Source organism: Dendrobates tinctorius, unplaced genomic scaffold (assembly GCF_039654945.1).
Source record: "Dendrobates tinctorius isolate UK_male_01 unplaced genomic scaffold, ASM3965494v1 ptg000512l, whole genome shotgun sequence".
In the NCBI taxonomy this organism is placed as follows: Eukaryota; Metazoa; Chordata; class Amphibia; order Anura; family Dendrobatidae; genus Dendrobates; species Dendrobates tinctorius.
Genome location: NW_027362171.1, coordinates 47,855 through 72,308, shown reverse-complemented (window position 1 = coordinate 72,308; position 24,454 = coordinate 47,855).

The following is a 24,454-nucleotide window of genomic DNA, read 5'->3' as shown; positions in this document are numbered from 1 at the left end:
ATCGGCACTCATACCAAGTGAGGTATTCTCCTACATACAGGTTATCTGATCATTGCCTGCATGCAGCTGAGCTGATCGGATCATGGCAGCTTCTAATCTCCCATGGAGACTATTGAACCATACCAAAAGTGAAAAAAAAGTTTTAAAGATATAAAAAAATAAAAATATATAAAAGTTAAAATCACCCATCTTTCACCCCATTCAAAATAAAACAATAAAAAAATCAAACATAGACATATTTGGAATGATCTTGTTCAGAATTGCCCGATCAATAAAAAGGATTACCTGATCGCTAAACGGCGTAGTGAGAAAAAAGTGAAAACGCCAGAATTAAGTTTATTTGGTTATCTCAACATTGCATTAAAATGCAATAACGGGCGATCAAAAGATCATATCTGCACCAAAATGGTATGATTAAAAACGACAGCTTGGCATGCAAAAAATAAGCCCTCACCCCAACCTGAGGTCACGAAAAATGAAGACGCTACGGGTATCAATATGGCACAATTTTTTTTCTTATCAAAGCTTGTCATTTTTTTTCACCACTTAGATAAAAAAGAACCTATACATGTTTGGAGTCTTTGAAATCGTAATGACCTAGAGAATCATAGCGGTAGGTCATTTTTAGCATTTAGTGAACCTAAATTTCCAATTTCATCGCACTTGGAATTTTTTTCACGTTTTTGAGTACACAACAAGGTAAAACCAATGGTGTTGTTCAAAAGTACATTTTATCCCGAAAAAAATTAAGCCCTGCCATTTTGACCAAAAAATAAAAAAGTTATGACTCTAGGAATAAGGGGAGCATAAAATGAAAATGCAAAACCAGAAATACCTCCGGTCGTTAAGGGGCTAACACCTTTGGCACATAGCATGCTGGAGAGAAAATTGTGGGTTTCAGACCACGGAAGAAAGCAAACTTCATGATACATATCTCCCCTCACACACAGCGCCAGTGACCAGAAGTTTACATACACTATATAAAATGACACATATGTATGTTATTCTCAATATCTGACTTGAAATCAGAATAAACCTTTCCTGTTTTAGGTCAATTAAGATTACCATTAATTTTTGCCAAATGCCAGAATAATAAGAGAGAGAATGTTTTAAGGCATATTTATTACTTACTGCAAAGTCAAAAGTTTACATACATTTCATTAGTATTTGGTACCATTGCTCTTAAGCTCAATAATTTGGGTCAAATGTTTGTGATATCCTTCCACATGCTCCTCACAATAGTTGGTTGGAATTTGGCCCATTCCTCTTGTCAAAACTGTTGGAAATATATTAAAGCTTTCTATAAAGAAACATTGCTGTGGCTTGTGGTTCAACACACAAGTAGATATAATATCACCTGTTGAGGAGAGGGATTTTATTGGTATTGTATTATGTGCACCAACGGATTCTGTAAGTGCGCCAACATTAGCAACAAATGGACCCCAACATGTTTTTTCCATTGACCAAAAAGTGGATACAAAATATCCTGAACAAACCACTCACAAAGAGATATATCATAAATAAAAAATAAATTTTATTAAGTAAATTAATTTCATAGATAAATAGACAAACGAAATACAAGTAAGAGGAAAGAATGCATACCCAAATGAAATACACACAAATACAGGAATAAAGGAATGGATACAGGTAATGGTAAAGTGAAAAAATATATCAGCATATAAGCATATATCCACCAGAATTCCTGGAGTCCGCCGCACGTTTCGCCTTTTTAGCTTTTTCAAGGAAATTGTGTGTGTCATGACTTGAGACCTGTTTGATTTATGTAGTAAACCCACCCAGTCATGGGCCAATCCTCCGTCGCGTACATCACCGCCACCCCCGGGTCTCAGGTGCAGCCGCTTTCAGCACTCAATTGTGGCATGCATGGAGGAAAACCCCAATAATGACGGCATATCCACACGCCACAAATGATAGAGTCTGTCTGCAAGAAGCAGGAGACTCAGGTGTGGTGCACATGCGCGTTGCCATCTTTTTGTAGCCCGATCACCATACTTTCAGAGCCTATATCTGAAGAGGCAAAACCTTTTACTTGCCGCGCCTGCAGCACATATTAAATGCAGGAATCTGGGAAAGTGCCGCTGCAGTGTAGAAAGGGCCCTATAACGCCATATGCAAAAGATAACAGAAAAGGTGAAGCACAGCAATGAAGAGCACATTCCACAACAGGTTATTAGTGAAACATTAACCATTTCAGAAAGGCTGTGCGACAAAGGATTCAAGCATTATAATAAAACACCCTCATTTAGAGCATTTAGTATCATTGCAGCTTCATATGACAGTGATTCCAACATGCAGAGTCTCCTAGCACAATTGTTCTCTGTATAGTATGGATAACAATAAAATCAAAAGAATGGATGTCTAAAACAATCCAATTGTATGCTTGTTATAATGCTCATTTGGGAGTGAACCTCAGCATTGTTGGAAAGGATCCTTTTCACAATGTAGCTCAGCATCAAGCACACACGTTTAACAATCCTGGGTAAGTATGTGAAACCACAGTTCAGACTATATCTGAAAGGGCAAAACCCTTTACATGCCGCGCCTGCAGCACATATTAGATGAAAAAATCTGGGACAATACCACTGCAGTGTGAAAAGGGCCCTATAAGTTGCACCATATGGAAAAGATAACATTAGGAATCGCCCAAAAGATGAAACACAGCAATACAGAGCACACTCCATAAAGGGTTATTAATGAAACATTAACCTTTTTGGAAAATTCATAGGTTGGGTGACAAAGGATTCAAGCATTGTAATAAAACACCATCATTTAGAGCATTTAATATCATTGCAGATTCATATGACAGTGATTCCAACATGCAGAGTCTCATAACATAATTGTTCTCTATATAAATATGAATAGCAATGAGATCAAAGGTGCAATGACAATAAGATCACAAGTACATTAGCCAAAAGATATCAGAACAGTCCAATTGTGTAATTCTTGTGATGATCATGTGAACCTCAGCATTGTTGGAGAGTCCTTTTCACAATGTAGCTCAGCATCAGATATGGTCACACATGTTTGGCAATCCTGGGTAAGTATATAAAACCATAACTCAGACAAGAAAGATACCAAAAATCACTAAAATATGAAAATAACAGAGAAAACAAGTTAAAACAAGACATGACAAACAAGTTTAAAATCAGCAGAGTTACAAAAATGGAGCAAAACTAAGTGTTTCATTCAATCCCATGGGGGTCATAGTGCCCAACTCAAAAATCCATCTTGTCTCTGTTTGGGCCAAGAGCTTTTTCATGTTTCCACCCCTTATACCCCCATAGATCCGGTCAATTCCCCTGACCTTAAGGCCACTTGGATCTGAGTCATGATGCACCCTAAAGTGTCTAGCCAGAGTTTTTAACAGCGAGAGGTCTTCTACCTCCTTCGCTGCCACAATATCTCTTACGTGCTCTCTCATTCTAACTCGCAGCTCCCTGGAGGTCAAACCAATATATATTTTAGAACAAGGGCACTGTACAAAATAAATTACAAAAGAAGTTGTACACGAGATATAGTGAGAGATTGTGTATTCCCGGGTACCGTCGGCGGTTGTAAAGGTTTTTGTCCTGATAATATTATGTAAATTACACGCCAAACAATTCCCACAGGGAAAACAACCCCATCTCTGTTTCTTAATTCCAAAAGAGTCTTTTGGGGTACAACATAATGACTCCTGACCAAGTGGTCCTTGAGATTTCTACTTCTCCTGGCTGTAATAAGGGGTCTTCCTGAGATTTCTTTATTCAATATTGAATCAGTTTGAAGAACCGGCCAATGTTTGGCAAGAATTTTCCGCATAGTATCCCACTGGCAGTGGAATGTAGTGATAAACCTAATGTGAGTATCACAGTTCTCCTTTGAGGCAACAGAGTTATATAATCATTTTTGTCGTGGGGTATATTTGGCTCGATGGTACCCATGTTTAATATTTCTCTGGCAGTACCCCCTTGCCCGAAAACGCTCCCTCATATCTTTTGCCTGTTGTACAAAATTATCTGCCGTAGAGCAAGTACGTTTGGCCCTTAGGAATTGGCCAAAGGGGATGGCCTTTATAGTTGAGTGAGTATGTCCAGAGGAGGAGTAAAGAAAAGAATTAACTGAGGTCTCCTTTCGGTGGATGTCTGTCATGATTAGTGTTGAGCATTCCGATACCGCAAGTATCGGGTATCGGCCGATATTCGCTGTATCGGAATTCCGATACTGAGTTCCGATACTTTTTGCATATCGAATACCGGAATCAGAAGTTCCCATAATGCTATGAGCCAGTTTGATTTGATTCAGCCAATGACAATCCTCAGAAGTGTGGGCACATCCTGTTAGGCATGTAGGCATGTTAATTAATGGCATGGCTGTGATTGGCTGATGAAATGATGTCATGATGCACTATAAAAGCCGCCGCCATTTCGGGTTCACTCTGCTGTGAATTCAGTTAGGGACAGGCTGCTGTTCAAGACTCTGAGGGACAATTAGAGATAGCGATTTTCACAATCATAGTGTGCTTTACCCAGGCTACATAATCAACCACTGTAGCTTTCTTTTCCCTAGCAGCAGTGTTCACAGCTGTCTGCAAGGTCCGTGTGAGTGCAGCTCACGCTGAGTAGTGTGTCCTGCAGCCACGTCTGGTTGTAGTCCGCTCAGCGTGTCACTGCCTCACACATATTTTTCTTTTATTGCAGCTCATTTTTCATTAATTCTCCTATTAGTGTGCATCCATCCGTATCCATCTACATTGGTTGGTTGCAAACACTATATAGGAGTAGATAGAGGAGCCTTTTTTCTGGCTTGTGCCCTTCATCTGCAGCCAGATTAGTATTACCCTATTTTTTGGAGCCTCATCCTTTGCATTGTAGGTTACCTTCCTGCATTGTAATAGCTCCAAAAAGTTTGTGATACTATCGCTTTCAAATCTTTGGTCACATCCTTTTTTTTTTTTCGAAAAAAAACCAAAATAAAGTTCACCAAACACTCCATCTGACAGTTGTGTAGGCCACATTAGCTCCCATTAAAGTGTAGTCCACACACTTTATAAAATTATTGTTTCTTATACCTGTTAGCAGCTGTTCAGGAATAAGCACACTAAGCCCCCCCCTTTGTACTTTTCTGCCTATCTTTATCAGTCTACCAAGATGAAGAAGGCAGGGATTAAGGCACGTGGTCGTCGGCGTGGAGTTTCAGCAGGGAGAGGACGTGGGGATTCTGCAGGGAGAAGACGTGGGGATTCTGTGCCTGCTGCGGGCACCAGTGAGTCAGCATCCCCCAGTTTTACCAGGTAACTGTCCTTTATGCGCAGCTTTGTAGGACCTCGCCGTACCCCACTGCTGCGGGACGAACAAATTGAAGCCGTTGTCGAATGGATGGCAGCTAGCGCATCGACTTCAATGACTTCCACGTCCTCTCAGGGCTAGAGCACTGAAGAGCAACCATCTCTCTCTTCACCTGCCAAATTGCCCAGGCAGTCAGAGAGCCCTGTACAGGAGCCATCACAGTCTCTACTTCTGTTCTCTGAATCTGTTGGCTTGGAAACAGGGGGCCAGCCAAGCAGCATTCAAGAATGTGAAGAAGAGGGAGTATGCATTGATGCGCAACTGCTTTGTCCCTCTGAATCTGAAGAGGCAGGTAGGCCAGTGCCTATGGTCAGAACACCTCAGTACGCATCAGATGATGATGAGACTCAGGTGCCACTTTCTGGTGCATACGGTGCTGGCGAGACTACCCAGGAGAAGCAGGTGTTTGAAGAGGGGAGTGTAGATGATGAGGTCCTTGACCCATCATGGCGTGAGGAACATGAAGGTAGTGGGAGCAGCTCTGAGGAAGAGATTCCCCAAATGGCCAAAACAGGAGGGAGAGGGAGGGGGCAGACTTGGTTGCTTGTAGCCTCCACTTCGGCACCCGTTAGGAGCATTTGGGTCACCCTCCCAGGGCTGTGGGGTACTCGGTACCGGGTTGGTGTCAGAGGGATGTGTCACAGCAGCGGTGTCCCGGTCCGTGGCCTTGGGTGCCCAAATCAATGGTGGTTTATGATGTAGTTCATATGGATAGTTCGTGACGCCATCTGTGGTGTTTGGCAAGTTAGATGTTAAGCCAACGCTGCGTGCAGATCCACTGGGGCTGATGATGTGGTGCAGCAATGATGGTGTAGCTCTCCACAGGTGGAGCAGTAGCCCCAGGGCAGTGTAGATGTGGTGGGCACGGGGATGTAGCAGTGCCGGAAGGATAGGAAGCAGACAAAACACAGTGGGGTGCAATTTCTGTACCTTTACTTGATAACTGCAGTCCAGGGTCCTGATTACAGATGGTAACGGAGCAGGTTAGCCTGGAAGCAAATCTGGGATTCTCTCTCACAGATGGGCTGTTCAGTCTCCTTCCTAGCGCTTGTATGGTGTGAAGCACTCCAGTACTTAGTTACTCTGAAATTCCTGCTGTTAGATGCTCCTAGAACTCTACTTGCACGGCAGACAGCTGTAGCCTTTCTCAGGGACGTCTTAATCGAGGCTCTCTATCCTTTCTGCTGTTGTGCCTCAAGTCTTAGATGGGAGCAGGGCATTTACAGCCTCCTACTCCTCTGGTATCTGTGGCAGGACCTTTAGTATCCATACCACCATGGAGACCAGGCTCCAGTTCGTGCGCTCTCAAGCTGAGGGAGCTCGCCTTCTGCAGCTCAACCTCCAGCTTCGCATTCCACGTCTGCACACTTCACCCTCCGCAGACTAACCAACTCTCCTCTCTCCTGGTCCTCAGAGGTCACTCCTCCCCTTAATCCTGGTTTAGAGTTCCCCCTGCTGACCCGGAGTGGAACTGTGCTGTATGTAAGGATTGACTGTCAGAGAGATCCATCATTGCCTCCAAGCCTGGCATTACCCTCCCCTGGAGGATGGAAAAGCCAGTGTGGCGACCATACTCCTGGGGGCGCCACATTCCCCCCTAGTGAAAGTCAGCACTCCTGGGTTGAACAAGAAGAAACATGAATAACATACAAACATTTGAACAATAATAATTGTACAAGATTGAAAAAGGGAAAAATGTACAAAAACCACATGTTTCCAAAAATGGTCTTATGATGACAAGTCCAACATCAATGTCCATGGTCCATTCCTGGGCAAATGGTAACTATTTATAAAGAAAGTTTTTGACCACACACAAGTCCTGTGGTTCAGTGTCCATAAAAGTTAAAAGGGAACTTCTTACAGGCTACCTGTAGGCACAAAACTTGGAAAACAGTTACATATTTACATTCAATTCCAATATTGACATTTACTTTATATGCAGAACCTAACTGGTAGAATTCCCTGTGTGGTACGAGTGGATCTACGTAACACTGGTGTTGGAGTGTGTGAGGTACTGGGTACACTACTGGGGATTCTACATGGTATAGGGGTACGTGATGGTCTGGTAACTCTTGGACTCACCAGGGGCACAACAGGTTCATCACTGGCAGGGCGAGGGTTCTCTGGCTCCACTGCTGGTGTGGCTTCTGCTACCTGATTCTCCTGATCCTCTCGAGTCACGTCCTCCTGTGCTTCCACTTGGGGAAATAACAACACTGGCACCACTATTGCATCATTAATTCTAGTCCAATTCGCGGGGAACTCCCCAAGCACTGTGCTGACCTTCTTTTCTGCCTCTACAGGTTGGATGTCCTCTGACTCTTCTGCTCTTACTTTCAACTGGTCAGGGCATAACTTCAAATGATCCCTGGATACCGCTGCCGAGGGGTCTCCTCCGTCTTTTCTCACAAGGCATACTTTAGCACTATCAAAGTTTGAGGGCAGAATGGTATAAGGTTCAGCCTCCCACTGATCATCCAGCTTGTGCAACCTCCTCTTCCTTTTGAGGACTTGTTCTCCTGGCGAAAAGGGGGCAGCAGGTGCATTCTGATTGTAAAGCTTCTCCTGCTTTTGCCTTCTTTTTCCATGACTGGGCCAGACTCTTCTCCACACACTCCTGTACTCTTCTGTACTGCTGCTGCCTTTCTGTGTCCCAATCAGCATCTGTGGACGCGGCTTCCGGCGTGAGGACTCCCATGTCCAAGTCAATAGGCAGCTTACCAGGTCTTGCTCTCATCAGGTATGCTGGAGTACAGTTGGTAGAGTTCACTGGGATATGGTTATAGAGATCCACCAGATCTGGCAACTTCTCTGGCCACAGGTTCATCTCCTCAAAGGGCAGTGTCTTCAGTAGGTCCATCACTACCTGGTTCATCTTCTCGCATATGCCATTGGTCTGTGGGTGGTAAGGTGTTGCCCGGATTTTCTTACAACCATACAAGTTGCAGAACTCATGGAACACTTCTGCTTCAAAAGATGGACCTTGAACTGTGAGTACTCTTTCTGGATGCCCATGTGGCCTACAGAAGTGCTATTGGAAGGCTCTGGCAGTTAGATCTTTGACAGGCACAACTACCAGGAATCTGGAGTAATGGTCCACAATGGTAAGAGCATAGGTGTAGCCCGACCGGCTTGGAACCAGCTTCACATGGTCCAGGGCTACCAACTCGAGGGGCTGCTTGATGATGATTGGTTGCAGGGGGGCTCTCTGGCTGTCTCGATCCTTTCTGCGTAGGTTACATTGTCCACACTCTCGGCACCACCTCTCAAGAGTCTTCCTCATACCAGCCCAATAGAACCTCTCTCGGAGCAATGTTTCTAACTTCTTCCATCCGAAGTGTCCAGCTCCATTGTGGTATGCTTCCAGGACCATTGGTGCCTCTCTCTTCAGGACTATCACCTGCCAGACCAGCTCATGTGTGCGGGCATTGATGCTCCTCCGGCACAGCTTCCTTTCATAAATGAACAGCCGACCCTTCTCCTTCCACAGCTGCTGGGTTTCTTCAGAAGCATCTGACTCTGGGCATGAGTCAGCTTGTGTCAGCAGCTCCTTCACCAGGCGGACTGCAGGGTCACTATCTTGTGCTTCTGCCCAGTCATGATGGGGCAATGGGTTCAGGGTGACCTCCTTCAAGCCAGACCGCCGGTTCCTCACTCCTTGAGCACGCTGGGCCGCAAGTGGCTGGTGGAAGGGAGGTAGTTCTATTTCTTCAAGAGCCTCTGGGTCTTCTCCTGCATCTGGTAGGTTCAGCATTCAGGACAGCGCATCAGCATTGGCATTCTTTTGCCCTGCCCAGTACTTGATGGTAAACTCATAGTTAGATAGCCGAGCCATCCATCTCTGCTCCAGGGCACCTAGCTTTGCAGTGTCCAAGTGAGTCAACGGATTGTTGTCCGTGAAGATTGTAAACTTGGCCGAGGCTAGGTAATGCTTGAATCTCTCGGTGACAGCCCAGACTATGGCAAGGTTCTCCAACTTGAAGGAACTGTAGTTGTCAGGGTTCCTCTCAGTGGGACGCAGCTTCCTGCTGGCGTAGGAAATCACTCTCTCTTTTCCATTCTGTACCTGCGCCAGTACTGCTCCTAATCCCACGTTGCTGGCATCCGTGTACAGCACAAAGTGTTTCTCATAATCTGGATAGGCCAGAACTTTGTCACCTGTGAGGGCCATCTTCAATCTGGTGAAGGACTTCTCCAATTCTTCAATCCATTCAACCGTGAAATTCTTCTGCTTGCCTTTCTTGGACTGCCCCACCAGAAGGTTTTGTATAGGGGTGGCTATTTCAGTGAAGCCCTTGATGAATCTTCGGTAGTAGCCTACCAGTCCAAGGAATTGGCGGACTTCATGAAGGTTGCTGGGCTTCAGCCAGTCCCGGATGACTGTGACCTTATCAGGATCTGGTGCCACACCTTCTGCACTGACCATGTGACCGAGGTACTGCACCTTGGGCTTCAGGAGGTGGCATTTGGAAGGCTTCACCTTCAGGCCAAAATTGGACAAAGCTTCAAACACTTCAGTCAGGTGTTCCAGATAATCTTCATAGGTTTTAGAGAAAATAATGACATCATCCAGATACAACAGGACTGTCTCAAAGTTCATGTGTCCCAGGCAGCACTCCATCAGCCGTTGAAATGTTCCTGGGGCAGTGCAGAGCCCAAATGGCATGTAATTGAACTCACAGAGACCCATTGGAGTGGTAAATGTGGTTTTCTCCTTATCTGCATCTGCCACAGGAACCTGCCAATACCCACTGGTGAGATCCAAGGTGGAAAAGTAATTAGCAGTTTTAAGTGCAGCTAAGGATTCCTCAATCCTAGGCAATGGGTAGGCATCTTTATGTGTAATGCTGTTAATTTTCCTGTAATCAACACACATTCTCATGCTACCATCCTTTTTCTTTACAAACACTATTGGAGCTGCCCAGGGGCTACAACTGTCTCTGATAACCCCAGCCTCCTTCATCTCCCTCAACATACTCTTAGCACACTGGTACTATGTTGGGGGTATAGGTCTGTACCTCTCCTTTATGGGTGGATGGTCTCCAGTGGGGATATGATGTTGCACCCCTTTTTCCTGCCCAAAATCTAGTTTGTGTTTGCTGAATACCCGCTCATACTCTTGTGTCACTCTGTAGACCCCCATTTCTTTGGTATGAAGGTGTAGAGTCAGTTCCCACCTGCAGTTGCTGACACCACTCCTCTGGCTGTTTCACAGAGCCATTGTCCTCCACCTGATCGGATGAGACCAAGGGTTCTGCTGCCTGCAAAGAGTTGTTATTTACTGTGAGCAGCTTAGCAACTGTGGCGTACCGAGGTATTGTGGCTTCCTCTTCCCCACAATTCAAAAGACGTACAGGTACTTTCCCTTTTCTGACATCAACCACCCCTCTGGCTGTCAGGACAGTGGGCCTGCTTTCAGAGTATACTGGTTCTACCAATGCCTGGCAATCTCTTTCTCTAAGGCCTATAGCTGCCCGACACCATACCAACATTTCACATCTGGGGGTATTGCAATGGGGAAAGCATCACTCACTCTGACGCTGCCAATCTCTCCGCCAGAGAGTTCTACCTGTTGCCTTTGCATCAGGGCTCGGATCTCCTTCTGCAGGACTCATTGTTCTCCGGAACCAGCAGTCTCAGCCACCTGTTGCAACAAGACAATAACCTTGGACAGACAGTTTTCAATTACATTTGTGCCAAGAGTCATCATGGGATTACATTCACGTCGATCAATATCAACAATTATCAGACCTTGAGACTTTAGCTCCACCCTCCCCACTTTTACAGTAATCTCCTTACATCCAATCTGCGGTAAGGTCTGACCATTACTAGCAACTACTGTCAGTTCATCAGTGGGACCATGGGTGAGTTCAGAATCAGCCTAATACCTCTTGTAAAGAATATAGGGCATGGTGGTCACCTGGGAGCCAGTGTCCAGCAAAGCGTTCATGGGGATACCGTCAATCACCACTGGAAGGATTGGTCTCCCTCCCACATACTTGGCTCTCCAGTTCTTTGGGCCTGGGGATCCTACTCCTGGGGGTTGGCCCTCTGCCCCAGGGGTTGCTCGTTTAAAGGACAGTACCTTGCAAGATGACCTGCCTTGTAGCAGTGCCGACAGATGGGATGCCCGTCCTGGTCATATCGATCATTGTTCCTTCTTCGAAGCGGCGGGGCTCTCCTCCTCCGGAGCCACGGGACATCCTCTGGACTGGAAGCAAGCTGGAACTTTTCTTTGGAGAACACCTGCAGGGACTGCACAGTTTTAGGCAGTGCAGCCATTCCTTTGGTCTTTATCCAGAGTCTGGGCATCAGCCTCCACAGGGATGAAAGGAAAGGATGTTGCTTCCTGATGATAGGTGATCGCTGGATGCCTAGGGGGCGCTGGACGGCTGTCCGTGGATTCCTGCAGTATCCGAATAGCCCTGTCCTTGAAATTAGCAAAGTCCAGATCAGGGTCTTGCAGGGTTATAATGCACAACTGTCCTCTGTGGGTAATGGACAGGAGACCTTCGATGAACTGCTCCTTTAACAGCTTATCTTCTTCCTTTACACTGTCAGGGTCAACTCGTTTAACTGCTCGCCGCGCCTCCTGCAGGTTGAGGGCATAGTCCCTGATACTGTCCTGTGTCCTCTACTTACAGCCAAAGAACCTCATCTTGATTTCAACTGCAGTCGGGTGTCAAAAGTGCTCTTCAGCTTGGCCAGGACCTTTACAACAGTCTCTTTATCGGTGTCCTGCCAGGCTTTCACCTCTCTCAGTGCTGCACCCGTTAGCTGTCCAATTAGGATATTCACTTTCTGGCTTTCAGACAGGGGGTAAACTTTAAACAAGCTGCACAGTCTCTCTTTAAATTCACTCAGGGTATGTGACTCACCCGAGTATTGCGGTAGCCAGGCCGCTCCCGGTATGTAGGGCATAGACAGCGGCATGATGGGGACCACTGCAGCGTGTCCTCCTCCGGGCGGTGCCACGGGGTTGGCAACGGTGTCCGCCGCTGCATCGCCGCCTGGCACGGACATCTTCTCCCCCCTAGTTAACGCTAGCCAGGGCCGGGTGGTTGTAGGAGCTCACTGGCGGCCGCTCTGTAGGCCCGGTGCTCCGGCTTTAGGCCTCAGCTCTTTCTCCTCTCGCTAACTGTCCTCTCTTCCCGCGCGGCACTTCTCTTCGCCCTCTGCGGCAGGCTCTGCCCATGAAGGCCGTCCCTCTTTCTTAACGTGCGCACCAAGCAGCGTGGCAATGGAGGTAACTGGTGCCAAATTCACACAGATCACAATCACAGTCTATGGCACACAGGACCCGGGGATACCGGGCTCCGTAATCCTGTTCGTGACGCCAAATTGGGTCGCCCTCCCAGGTCTGTGGGGTACTCGGTACCGGGCCGGTATCAGGGGGATGTGTCACAGCAGCGGTGACCCGGTCCATGGCCCTGGGCGCCCAAATCAATGGTGGTTTATGATGTAGTTCATATGGATAGTTCGTAACGCCATCTGTGGTGTTTGGCAAGTTAGATGTTAAGCCAATGCTGCGTGCAGATCCACTGGGGCTGATGATGTGGTGCAGCAAAGATGGTGTAGCTCCCCACAGGTGGAGCTGTAGCCCCAGGGCAGTGTAGATGTGGTGGGCACGGGGATGTAGCAGTGCCGGAAGGATAGGAAGCAGACCAGACACAGCGGGGTGCAATTTCTGTACCTTTTCTTGATAACTGCAGTCCAGGGTCCTGATTATAGATGGTAACGGAGCAGGTTAGCCTGGAAGCAACTCTGGGATTCTCTCTCACAGACGGGCTGTGCAGTCTCCTTCCTAGTGCTTGTATGGTGTGAAGCACTCCAGTACTTAGTTACTCTGAAGTTCCTCCTGTCAGATGTTCCTAGAACTCTACTTGCACGGCAGACAGCTGTAGCCTTTCTCCGGGACGCCTTGCTCCTGGCTCTCTATCCTTTCTGCTGTTGTGCTTCAAGCCTTAGATGGGAGCAGGGCATTTACATCCTCCTACTCCTCTGGTATCTGTGGCAGTACCTTTAGTATCTGTACCACCATGGAGACCAGGCTCCAATTCGTTCGCTCTCAAGCTGAGGGAGCTCGCCTTCTGCAGCTCAACCTCCAGCTTCGCATTCCACGTCTGCACACTTCACCCTCCGCAGACTAACCAACTCTCCTCTCTCCTGGTCCTCAGAGGTCACTCCTCCCTTTAATCCTGGTTTAGAGTTCCTCCTTCTGACCCAGAGTGGAACTGTGTTGCATGTAAGGATTGACTGTGAGAGAAATCCATCATAGCCTCCAAGCCTGGCATTACCCTCCCCTGGAGGAAGGCAAAGCCAGTGTGGCGACCATACTACTGGGGGCGCCACACATTCCTCTTCCAAAAGCCGAAAAGGGCGCTCCCAAGACTTGCAGTGCGTGGTCCTTTTCTGACACAGTTGCAGATGACATTTGCTTTGTCAAATGCAAGCTGTGTCATCAGAAAGTCAAAAGAGGGAAAAGTGTCAGCAACGTAGGACGTAGGCCAACCTACAGCACCACCTACCACCTCTTCAGCTCGTATTGTAGCTTCTTCCTTCAGCTCACACACAGCTGGTTCGGCTTTCTCACAGGATCGCCATGGAAGAACCTCTGGCACTGTTGTCCAGAGACCCAGTGACATTCCACCCACAGCACCACGTTCCTGTTCATTCTCCCACTCTACAGCCATCGGTAGCACAGGCATGGGAGAAAAGGTGGCCAAACTCGGCAAACCATCCCCAAGCACAGGCTCTGAATGCTGGCATTGCCAAATTACTGGCCCTTGAAATGCTCTTATTCAGGCTGGTGGAGACTGACACCTTCCGGAACTTCATGGCATTGGCAGTCCCACAATACACTGTGCCCAGCCTCTTTTATTTCAGCAGGCAAGCCGTCCCTGCCCTGCAAAAGCATGGGGAGGGAAAAATTAAACATGTGCTACTAAACGCCGTCAGTAGCAAGGTCCAACTGACCACAGATGCGTGGACCAGTACCCATGGACAGGGACGATACCTTTCCCTCAATGCCCATTGGGTCAATGTTGTGGAGCCGGGTACAGATCTTGAGAGTGGCGCTGTACGTGTTCTGCCAACTCCAAGGATTGCAGGAATCCAGTCTGTACACATTGACTCCTCCTCATACTCCAGTTCTTCTGAATCAGTGCTGCAGGAGCCTGTTACGACCGATATGAGCGCAGCCGTGGCCAAACGTCAACAGGCCATACTGAAATTAATTTCTTTGGGGAATCGAAGCCACACAGCGCAGGAGCTCTGGAATGCCATCGAGCAGGAGAGTGACGTGTGGTTTCTGCCAGCGAATCTCCAGCCTGGCTTGGTAGTGTGTGACAATGGCCGAAATCTGGTGGCAGCACTTGGCCTAGGCAACCTCACTCACATCCCATGTCTGGCACATGTGCTCAACTTGGTCATGATGAGCTTTCTGAGGGACTATCTGGATCTTGATGCACTGCTGCACAAGGTCCGCATAGAGTGCGCTCACTTGCGGCTTTCCAGCACGGCAAGATCGCGCATTGCAGCTCTGCAGCGCCGATTACGCCTTCCGGAACATCACATCATATGTGACCTACCCATCAGGTGGAATTCAATGTTACATATGTTGGAGCGGTTGTGTGAGCAGCAGGCAGCAGTAATGGAGTACCAGCTGCATCAGGCGCAAACAAGTCGCACTGTGCGCCGGTCACACTTCAGCACCACTGAGTGGGCCTCTATGAAGGACATCTGCCTCGTTTTGCGTGCCTTCGATGATTCCACGCGGATGGTGAGTGCAGATGATGCACTAGTCAGCATAACTGTCCCCCTTATCTGCCTGCTTCAAAAAACACTGCAAGCACTAAGGGAGGAGGTTTTGGAAGAGGTGGAGGATGAGGAGTCACAAATGCCATCTGCTTCTGGACAGTCTGCGCTACATGGTTCCTCACAAAGGCCTAGGCAGGGGACACTTTGTGAGGAGGATGAGGAGGAGTCAATGGAGGAGGAAGACATCTCTCAAGAGGAGGGAGGTACACAATGCTCTAGTCAGTATGTACAGCGAGGGTGGGGTGATGCAGAGCAGGCAGAGATGGCGCCTCAAGCAGCGGACAGCATTTCTTTGGCAGTTGGGAGTCTGCAGCACATGGTTGACTTCATGCTGCATTGCCTGAGAAACGACTGCCGCATCGCCCACATTCTCAACATGACTGATTATTGGGTGTACACCCTCCTAGATCCTCGCTACCGGGACAACTTATAAAGCCTCATAACACCGTTGAATCGGGAGCGTAAAATGCGGGAGTACCAAGACACACTGGTGCATTCCATCATGTTCTCCTTTCCACCCGAGAGCAGTGCTGCTAGTGCTTTACAAAGCAGCTCTGTTCGTTGAGGCAATGGAGGAAGCTCTGCACAAAGAGGGAGCAGAGGCAGCGCCTCAGCACAAGGCAAGACCAGTATGGCCCAAATGTGGCAAAGTTTTGTGTGCCCACCACAAATGTCTACACCATCACAGACAGCTCCAGTCAGCAGGAGGCAACGTTTCGGTCAGATGGTGACATACTACATGTTTTGCCCTGTCAGTGTTCTCCCAGACAGCTCTTCCTCCTTCAAGTTTTGGGTCTCTAAGCTGGATACATGGCCAGAGCTTAGCCAGTATGCATTGGAGGTGCTGGCTTGCCCTGCTGCCAGTGTATTATCGGAACGCGTCTTTAGTGCCACAGGTGGTGTACTAACAGACCGTCGCACGCGACTATCCTCCGATAACGTTGACCGGCTTACTTTTCTGAAAATGAACAAGGCCTGGATCTCGCCAGAATTTGCCAGTCCTCTTCCAGAATAAATAATTGGTTGGCAACAGTATCCAGGTCTCCTGTTGTGTTAATGTTTCTACCACCTGAACTGTAATTCCTGGGCTTCAACACAGCCAGTTGTTGCTCAGAAGTGCCGTCTGCACAGAGAAAAACACTAGCTCCAGTGTTAGTGGGGTTCAGTAACGCCAGCTGCTCCCCTGCTGTGTGGACGACAATATCTTCAGCTGCCTCCACATTCAAACTAGATCATATTTTCAACTTGCTCCAAGTAGGCCTCAGCCTGCTGCATGATTGATCCTGGGCTTCAACACAGCCAGTTGTTGCTCGGAAGTGCTGTCTGCACAGAGAAAAACACATGCTCCAGTGTTAGTGGGGTTCAGTAATGCCTGCTGCTCCCCTGCTGTGTGGACGGCAATATTTCCTGCTGCCTCCACATTCAAACTGCATCACATATAAAACTTGCTTCAATTAGGCCTCAGCCTGCTTCATGATTGATCCTGGGCTTTAACACAGCCAGTTGTTGATCGGAAGTGCCGTCTGCACAAAGAAAAACACCAGCTCCTGTGTTAGTGGGGTTCAGTAACACCAGCTGCTCCCCTGCTGTGTGGACGGCAAAGTCTCCTGCTGCCTCCACATTCAAACTAGATCATATTTTCATCTTGCTCCAAGTTGGCCTCAGCCTGCTGCATGATTGATCCTGGGCTTCTACACAGCCAGTTGTCGCTCGGAAGTGCCGTCCGCACAGAGAAAAACACATGCTCCAGTGTTAGTGGGGTTCAGAAATGCCAGCTGCTCCCCTGCTCTGTGTCCGGCAATGTCTACTGCTGCCTCCACATTCACACTACTACTGATTTTTAACTGTGCTCCAATTAGGCCTCTGGCTCCTCTGTCTCTAGTATTTCCCCTGGCCTCCAACACCGCCAATTGCTGCTCAGAAGTGGCGTCGGCACAATCCACACTTGTTCCTGTGTTACTAGTAGTGAGAATGTGGACAGAGCAGGAGACATTGCCGGACACACATCAGGGGATCAGCAGACGTTACTGAACCCCAGTAACATAGGAACAATTGATTGTGCAGACGTCACTTCTGAGCAGCAATTGGTGGTGTTGGAGGCCAGGGGAAATACTAGAGACAGAGTGGAGCCAGAGGCCTTGTTGGAGCACGTTTAAAATCAGTAGTAGTCTACAACAGATATAAAGCTTGATGAAACTAGGCCTCAGCCTACACCCTGATTGACCCTGGGCTCCAACATCGCCAGTTGCTGCTCAGAATGCTCAGAAGTGTTTTTGGCATAGGTACTCCCTCCTGCCCAGCCTGGTTCCAGCACGCCTGCTGTTTCCAGGAAGTGTCAATGTCATTTTGCCACCAATACGTTGTCCTGTCGTGTTGCGGTCGGGTTAGCCGAGTCTATAGTGCCTGCAGTTTAGGTGCTTCCTATGTGGGCTGCAGGTTCTGGTAATAAAGGCTGGTTCTGTAGTGCCAATAGGACAAGCACCCCCTGTAGGAGTGTGGGTTTCGGTAACTGCGGCCGGCTCGCGGCCTTGCAACTTTGTTTTTCATGGGTACCTTCTGCTACCCCTCCGGGTTCCAGTACCTTCAGCTGGTGCTCGGCAGTGCCTTTGGCTAAGGTGCCTCCTTCTTGGTATCCGAGTTCCAGCAACATCTGCTGGTCCTTGGTAGTGCTTTCTAGCACAGGCACCTCCTGCTTAGTAACCGTGTTCCAGCACCGTCAGCTGGTCCACGGTTGTGCCATTGGCTCTTCTTCCTTCTGCTGCCCCTCCGGGTTCCAGCACCGTCAGCTGGTCCTTGCTAGTTCCATTTGCTCATGTTCCTTCTGCTACCCATCCGGGTTCCAGTACCGTCAGCTGGTTCTCGGCAATTCTTCAGCCTTCTTGTACCTTCTGCTACTTTTCCAAGTTCAAGCTTGTGGAAATGGTTTTTGGTTCTCACTCTGGATCTCCCTGATGATGACCCTGAAGACGACAACCCTGAAGACCACACCGAAGAAGACCAAAAAGATGACCCTGAAGAAGATGACCAAGAGGACAAAGAACATGAAGACAACCACCAAGATGCAGAACAATAAGAGACAGAAGGCCAAGAAGCAGAAGAACAAAAAGCAGAAGAACCAAAAGCAGAAGAACATTAAGCATGAGACTAAAAATCAGAGCAAAAGATATCTAAATTATAAGCAGAAGAAGACTAAGCAGTGTATGGGGGTGAGTCCGTTCCTCCTCATGGTGCCCCTGGAAAATGCCTGCTGCTGCAGGCCAAACTGAACGCGGACAAGTCCTGTTGTAAATCTTTTGTGACAGCCAGAACGGAAGGTGTAATCTTCAAACTTTTATAGATAACAACTACAGGAATGCCTGTCACAAATAAGAATATGATGAAGAAGAATAGGAAGAAGATGAAGTAGAGTATGAAGAAGAATAATAGTTCAATAAGAAGAATATGAAGAATGTAAAAAAAAGAATAATTGCAAGAAGGTGAAGAAGAAGAAAATGAATAAGGTGAAGGAGCAGTTGATGAAAACCATGCTGCTGCTGCTGCTGAGGATCATGAAAGTGTGGGAGAGTAAAAAGAAGGTGAAGAGCATGGAAGTAGTGAAACATACATATCTGACAAAATATAACAAAGGTTAACATAGTCAATATGTTTGTAACTCCGAACGTCTTAAAAAAAAAAATATTCCTGCTGTTCCATCTGATTGGGCTAAACCTCTATGCCTTTAAAGTCTCCTCCACCTCCCCCAATACATTCTACATTATTCTTAGTTGTTTTCCTTCATGTAGAATTAACCTACATGGAAAGAAAGGGTTTTTTTTAATTCCGATATTTCTGTCCCATTGACTTGAATGGGGCTTCCGGGATCGGAATCGGTGATACCCGATACATTTTGGGTATCGGTCCGATCCAATCCGATCCGATATTTCACGATATCGGATGGTATTACTCAACACTAGTCATGATGTATGCTGGATCAGGACTGATAAAAAGCACAGGTAACCTTTTTTTTCTTAAGCTGTGCTTAAGTTTGGTTTTTGCCCTCGGTGGCCATTAGGATTATTGCACTGTGGTGTCTTTTGCTCTAAATTTGCCCCTGGCGGTGGTGAGCGTCATTGCATTCTGGTTTCTTTAGTTATTGCACATGATTATAATGCAGGTGTGATTGCTCTAGCTCTGCTATAAAAGAGTCACAGGTGTTGCAATCAGTGTTGGTAATAGTGTTCATTTCAACCATCCTTGGTGGAAGAAGGAGCTGGAGAGCGTTCCTTGCAGCACTTCTTAGCCCTGGTGTGGAAAGAGTCAGAGGGGATTTCCTTGTAGCTCTGATAGAGCTTGGTGGCAGCTATTCAGGAGGAGAGCTGCATTCTGGTGGTGGAATCTGTTGGCAGGAGCAAGTGCAACCGAGTAAAGCTAAGTGGTGTTTCCCTGTTTGTGTTTTTCCTTAGTGTGTATTAGTACAGCGGTGGGGCCAGTGCCTGTGCCACCCAGCTCCCTAGCAAGGGATAGGTGTAGGGTGTGATAGGGCGACAGGTTCCTGATCGGCGCCCGGTGCGGAATCGGCATAGGGAACGTTAGGAGCGTTAGGGACACTGATTCAGGGGAGTGCAGCAGGTCTCCACATCCCCTTACCCTATCACAGGGCCCACCGTTGTAACTGTTTCCTCTTTCCCCGTGTCTGGTTGTTGTCGTACCGGCCGGCTGGCCGTGTCACACAGGACAGTATCACGTGCCGCGTCTTGTAGTTTCAGTTACCGGCCTGCGGGTCGCATCACACAGGACGGGTCATCATGACATTATCAAAACCAAACTTAAGCACAGCTTAAGAAAAAAAAAGGTTACCTGTGCTTTTTATCAGTCCTGATCCAGCATGGATCATGACAATGTCAGTATGGACGGACCCTGAGGTATCAACTGACAAGTCGATATCTAGAAAATCAATTCTACTTTCATGCCATTTATAAGTCAATTTGATGTTATATGGATTATTATTTAAATTTGACATGAACCTATCCAGATCAGAGACCGGGCCCTGCCAGATAATCAAGAGGTCATCGATGAAACGAAACCAGCACTGCACATGGTCAGCATGCTCCCTCCTCACGGAAAACCTCCCTCTCCCAGAAACCGAGAAAGAGGTTTGCGTAGGCAGGCGCACACGCTGCACCCATGGCAGTGCCACGCCTCTGCAGGTAATATCGGTCTCTGAACGTAAAAAAATTGTGATGTAAAGCGAACTGTAAAAGTTCCAAAATTAAATCAGCAAGGGGTCCGTCTATATTGCTCATCTCTAAAAAGAAACGCACAGCCCGTAGCCCATGACTATGCTCAATGCGCGTATAAAGTGACTCGACGTCCGCGGTGACAAATAGCATGTCTGAGTCCAAGGATAAACCATCAACCCTAGCCAGGACATCCACAGAGTCCCTGACATAGGAGGGCAGCGTCTCCACTAGGGGTTTCAGATAAAAATCAATAAATTTACATATGGGATCACATAGCCCTTCCATGCCAGAGACTATGGGATGCCCCAGGGGATCAATGGGGTCCTTGTTGACCTTCGAAAGGAGGTATAGAGTGGGCACTTTTGGAAATTTTGGCAGCAATCCATCCAAAACTTTTTTGGGGATAATCCCTTCTTCCCAAGCTTGGGTTAAAATGACCTCCAGTTGAAGAGAGAATGTGGCCAATGAATTAAACGGAAGAACTGAATAATAATCTTTATCCTTGAGCTGTTTAAAAGCTTCCTTCTCATATTTATCAATTGGCCAGATCACGACTTTTCCCCCCTTGTCCGCCTGTTTGATAACTACATCATCCAATGCCTTAATTTCCCTCAAGGCACGTCTATGTTTGGGTTCAAGATTATCTCTTCTTATTTTAGTAGATATTTTTCTAAAATCCTCAGTAACCAGGCGTGCAAAAATGTCAACCTGTGGACAGATGGACAGGGGGGGGAAAGCCGTTGATCTGGGTAACACCGATTGAGGGAAATTGACCACATTCTCAGAACTCTGTTCATCAAGTAACCAGACCAGAAGTTTACAAACACTATATAAAAAGATAAAAAGACACATATGTATGTTATTCTCAATATCTCACTTGAAATCAGAATAAACCTTTCCTGTTTTTGGTCAATTAAGATTACCATTAATTTTTGACAAATGCCAGATTAACCCCTTCCTGACATGAGACGTACTATCCCGTCCACGGTACCCGGGCCCGTATGACCGGGGACGGGATAGTACGTCTACCGCGATCAGCGGCGCCCACGTGGTGAGCGCCGCTGATCGCGGCCGGGTGTCAGCTGATTATCACAGCTGACACCCGGCACAATGTGTCAGGGGCGGTCACGGACCGCCCCCGACACATTAACCCCTTGCACACCGCGATCAAACGCGATCGCGGTGTACCGGGAGTTAAAGGGAAGCATCGGCAGGGAGGGGGCTCCCTCCGTGCTTCCCTGAGCCCCCCACGGCAGCGCAATGTGCAGCGCTGCTGCGGGGGACTCCTATCCTCCAGGCCCCCGAATCCAAGATGGCGACGGGGGCCTTCGGGGGCCTGGGGAAGCTGGCTTCCTCAGTGCCTGCAAAGCGCAGGCATGAGGAAGCCTTGTGCACTGCCTGTGACAGATTGCTGATCTGTCACAGTGATCTGTGATGTGACAGATCAGCGATCTGTCACAGGACAGTGATGTCCCACCTGGGACTATGTAATAAAGTAAAAAAAAATTAAAAAAAAAGTGTAAAAATAAATTAAAAAAAATCGCCAAATAAATTAGTAAAAAAAAAAAAAAATATTCCCCAATAAATTCATTTTTTTAAAATAATAAAAAAAAAAAACAATAAATGTACACATATTAGGTATCGCCGCGTCCGTAACGACCTGCCCTATAAAACTGTCCCATTAGTTAACCCCTTTAGCGAACCCCTTAAAAAATAAAAATAAAAAACGAAGCAAAAAATAATGATTTATTATCATACCGCCAAACAAAAAGTGCAATAACGCGAGATCAAAAAGACGCATATAAATATCCATGGTACCGCTGAAAACGTCATCTTGTCCCGCAAAAAACAAGCCGCCACACAGCATCATCAAAAAAATAAAAAAGTTATAACTCGCAGAATAAAGCGATGCAAAAATAATTATTTTTTATATAAAATAGTTTTCATTGCATAAAACCGACAAAAACATAAAAAAAACCTAAATGAGGTATCGCTGTAACCGTACTGACCCGAAGAATAAAAGCGCTTTATCAATTTTACCGCACGCGGAACGGTGTAAACGCACCCCCCCCAAAAGAAATTCATGAAACGCTGGTTTTTGTTCATTCTGCGTCCCAAAAATCGGAATAAAAAGCGATCAAAAAATTTCACGTGCCCGAAAATGGTACCAATAAAAACGTCAACTCGTCCCGCAAAAAATAAGACCTCACATGACTCGGTGGGTCAAAATACGGAAAAATTATAGCTCTCAATATGTGGTGATGCAAAAACTATTTTTACAATAAAAAGCGTCTTTTAGCGTGCGACAGCCGCCAAACATAAAAACCGCCATAAATAGTAAATCAAACCCCCCGTTATCACCCCTTTAGTTAGGGAAAAATAATAAAATAAAAAAAATGTATTTATTTCCATTTTTCCATTAGGGTTAGGGCTAGGGTTAGGGCTAGGGGTGTGTTGGGTTAGGGTTAGGGTTAGGGTTAGGGTTAGGGCTAGGGCTAGGGTTAGGGCTAGGGTTAGGGCTAGGGTTAGGGCTAGGGTTAGGGCTAGGGTTAGGGGCGTGTTGGGGTTCGGGTTGGAGTTAGAATTGGGGGTTTCCACTGTTTGGGCACATCAGGGGCTCTCCAAATGCAACATGGCGTCTGATCTCAATTCCAGCCAATTCTGAGTTGAAAAAGTCAAATGGTGCTCCTTCCCTTCCAAGCTCTGCTATGCGCCCAAACAGTGTTTTACCCCCTCATGTAGGGTATCAGCCTACTCAGGACAAATTGCAAAACAATTTTTGGGGTCCAATTTCTCCTGTTACCCTTAGGAAAATAAAAAATTGGGGGCAAAAATATCATTTTTGTGGAAAAAAAATGATTTTTTTATTTTCACGTCCGAGTGTTATAAACTTCTGTGAAGCACTTGGGGGTTCAAAGTGCTCACCACACATCTAGATAAGTTCCGTGGGGGGTCTAGTGTCCAAAATGGGGTCACTTGTGGGGAGTTTCAATAGTTTAGGTACATCAGGGGCTCTCCAAACGCACATGACAACCGCAGACCATTCCATCAAAGTCTGCGTTCCAAAACGTCACTGCTTCCCTTCCGAGCCCCGACGTGTGTCCATACAGTAGTTTTCTCCCACATATGGGGTGTCAGCGTACTCAGGACAAATTGGACAACAACTTTTGGGGTCCAATTTCTCCTGGTACCCTTGGGAAAATAAAAAAAATGGTGACTAAAAGATCATGTTTGTGGAAAAAATACGAATTTTTTATTTTCACGCCCGGGCGTTGTAAACTTCTGTGAAGCACTGGGGGGGTCAAAGTGCTCACCACACATCTAGATAAGTTCCTTGGGGGGTCTAGTTTACAAAATGGTGTCATTTGTGGGGGGTTTCCACTGTTTAGGTACATTAGGGGCTCTCCAAAGGCAACATGACACCCGCAGACCATTCCATCAAAGTCTGCATTCCAAAACGTCACTACTTCCCTTCCGAGCCCTGACGTGTGCCCATACAGTAGTTTTCTCCCACATATGGGGTAGCAGCGTACTCAGGACAAATTGGAAAACAACTTTTGGGGTCCAATTTCTCCTGGTACCCTTGGGAAAATAAAAAAAATGGTGACTAAAAGATCATGTTTGTGGAAAAAATACGAATTTTTTATTTTCACGCCCGGGCGTTGTAAACTTCTGTGAAGCACTGGGGGGGTCAAAGTGCTCACCACACATCTAGATAAGTTCCTTGGGGGGTCTAGTTTACATAATGGTGTCATTTGTGGGGGGTTTCCACTGTTTAGGTACATTAGGGGCTCTCCAAAGGGAACATGACACCCGCAGACCATTCCATCAAAGTCTGCATTCCAAAACGTCACTACTTCCCTTCCGAGCCCTGACGTGTGCCCATACAGTAGTTTTCTCCCACATATGGGGTAGCAGCGTACTCAGGACAAATTGGAAAACAACTTTTGGGGTCCAATTTCTCCTGGTACCCTTGGGAAAATAAAAAAAATGGTGACTAAAAGATCATGTTTGTGGAAAAAATACGAATTTTTTATTTTCACGCCCGGGCGTTGTAAACTTCTGTGA